Source organism: Mus caroli, unplaced genomic scaffold (assembly GCF_900094665.2).
Source record: "Mus caroli unplaced genomic scaffold, CAROLI_EIJ_v1.1 scaffold_15407_1, whole genome shotgun sequence".
In the NCBI taxonomy this organism is placed as follows: domain Eukaryota; kingdom Metazoa; phylum Chordata; class Mammalia; order Rodentia; family Muridae; genus Mus; species Mus caroli.
In genome coordinates, this window is record NW_018388965.1 from 24,609 (window position 1) to 27,609 (window position 3,001).

Consider the following 3,001-nt stretch of genomic DNA (forward strand, 5'->3'; position numbering starts at 1 on the left):
CATTAGGGGCAAAATGAGGCCTTCTTACTTTCTCTATAATGTCCCCAAATAGGGGGTTCACAATGTTACCCCTTAGGAGGATGATTGATAATACCTGAATCATGCAAAGAACTGACTCTCCAGTCTACCTGGTCAAGGTCTGATCCACACTTTCTGAGAAGTACAGGCTCCAAGTCCAGAACATAAAAATCCTTTGTTTCTTGAGCATATTAAATTAGGCAGTGCCCAGCTGTTTTGTTCTCTGACAAATGAGAGGTAAATGCTCAAGCAGATAGGTAATGGGAGAAGATTGCAGGGCCCCTTCATCATTATCAGTGGGAGGGGTTTTGTCACTGAACACACAGTGCAACATGATGATGGTAGCCTTGAGGACAGAGGAACTTCAAAAGGAGCTGGAGGGTAACAGCCACTCCCACTTCCCATCAAAGACTGCCTTTTCTAGGTGTAGACCTTTCTCTGCCCTATAAATGCAGGCTGGATAATCACTCTCCACACATTGAGTTCCTGCTCACCAATCCTCCAGGTGACTCCCAGTCATGAAGACACTAGTCCTCCTCTCTGCNCTCGTCCTGCTGGCCTTCCAGGTCCAGGCTGACCCTATCCAAAACACAGATGAAGAGACTAAATCTGAGGAGCAGCCAGGCAAGAGGACCAGGCTGTGTCTGTCTCCTTTGGAGACCCAGAAGTCTCTTCTCTTCAAGAGGAATGTGAGTACTGGTGCCCAGTGTGATGGATGCTTGCAGTCTCCTGAGGGAGGGATGAAGATGAGCCTTAGAATCATGGTAGAGTAATGTGGCTCTCTGGCAATACTATTTTAATTCCTTTTATATTCATAACAGTAACAGTGAGAGATAAGTAACTCTAATTGAGTATCTTTCTCATAAGACTTTTACTGTAAAATGATATACATGGGACTTTCAACACTCACAGTACTCCAATACTCTGAATAGGATCTGATAGAAAAAGATTAGTCTTGGCTATTAGTAGAAATCTTTCTTTTTGTAAAGGAACATTGAATCAATTTCAAAGTATACTAAAGTGTCTACATGGTGACAAAAGGAACACAGAAATTAAAGACACCTCAGAATGGCTCTCAAGTGCATGACCAACACCCCTGAAGTGTGTTATTGGTTGAGATGTCCATGCTGAAGGCTGTATTTTTGCCAAAACAACACAGTCATGCTGTATCACAGATCCCCATAGGATCACATACTATTACATGCTGCCAACCTCGAAATTTAATGCCTGATCCTTTTTCTTTCTCTAGCGTTGAGAGATCTGGTATGCTATTGTAGAAAAAGAGGTTGTAAAAGAAGAGAACGCATGAATGGGACCTGCAGAAAGGGTCATTTAATGTACACGCTCTGCTGCCGCTGAACATGGATACCACAGGAGACAAGACGACCATGAGTACTGAGGCCACTGATGCTGGTGCCTGATGACCACTTCTCAATTAATTGTTCGAAATATGCTTCCTGTGTGTTTATGTTCTTTCAGTGTATGCTACAAGGCTCAGTCAAGGCTCTGTATATAAAGTACCAGGACCTTCAAGGAAACCGTTGCATATGATTGAATACTATAATTTTTTACTTGCAAGATACCCCCTCCAATTACTATCAATTTAAGGATGACTCCAGGTTCAGACACAAAAGGTATAGAAAGCTCAGAATGCTCATGATCCTCACATATGCTGCTCCTGACTTTTGACTCTGCCTTTAGGTAGTCTTGACTNACTCTCAAAAGACATTGCCTATATGNTAAGAAAAACTANCACTTTGGGTTTCAGGTTTCCAGAGTTCTAATTTATTTTTTTGAAAGCTACAGTGTCCTTAAAAGTTGTTTAAATTTTAATGAACCAGACCTGAATTATGGCTTATAAACCGAGGGTTACATTTGGCTCTGTGGAGACAACTTTTATCAATATTAGAAAAAGTTTGTCAGAGCATAATGGGTAGAATGAAAAGCAGGGCATCCCACACTATGATCTGCATGTAATCTGCAGTGTCCACAGTCATATAGGACAAAATACAGTTTTTATACAGAAAATGTCTTTATATACAGAAAGTGTGCATGTCTAATGACTGCAGTGTGCTCTACTAGGTACACTCAAGTGACCTTCAAGTGCATTAAGCTTTGAAGGGCTTAATGCAGCATGGAAGAGANATGCAAGATAAATAACGAGTTGGTAGGCAGTTGNTNAAGCAGGGGACTCCAGTCATGGTACAGGGTGCTAAGAGTCAGACTCTAAATCATCACACACTCCTTCAGGGAAAACCATGTTCTAAATGAAAGGACAGCAGTTGTGGTGNCCTCCAGATTGCAGGGTCTAGTAGCACAGATGGTGTGGGTTCACAGAAAATATAGTTGTGGGCATTCAATAGTGATGGAACCATGCTAGGCGAACTGAATACCCTTTCACACATTGAGGAAGAAAGCATGCTAGAAGCATCTAACTTGGTCGATTATAGCAACCATTGCAGAGACTAGCTCCACTGATTGAACTAGAAGAGAAATCCATTACAACACTTTTTGCCTCAAACATTACAGAATTCCAATTAGAAGATTCAAAACAGAAGGCAGTTATCATAGTCCACAAGACATTTTAGTCTTTAAATAAGTCACTGGTGACCTGAGCAAAATAAATTTAACAATTAAGTCAATATGGGTCATCCCTCTGAAATGTAATTATCTGAGGATATAGGTCCTCTGTTTCTAGGAACAGTTAGCATAACTCCAGTTAAGTGTCAATCACCAAACACAGGACACAGTCACATTGGTCAATCTCTCTACTAAAGTTCTTCAAGGACACTCCTCTAGTTCACTTGGCTAAAAGTCTCTCTTGTCTTTGTCTCCAGAGTTTATTCAACAGTTCTCCCTGTTGCAAATTCTTGACCCTGGATGCAATAAGATCATGTATTCTTCCTTCCCCATTTACAATTTGGGGAGATTTTGTCTTGTAAAATGCAAGGTTTCATGCTGCAGACTCTCTGGGTCCCTTTGT

General features: G+C 41.2%; 1 pseudogene; it reads left to right on the forward strand.

Annotated features, from left to right (window-relative positions):
- Positions 1 to 536: 536 nt before the first annotated feature.
- LOC110287869 lies at positions 537 to 1,377 on the forward strand (annotated as a pseudogene).
- The last annotated feature ends 1,624 nt before the right edge of the window (positions 1,378 to 3,001 follow it).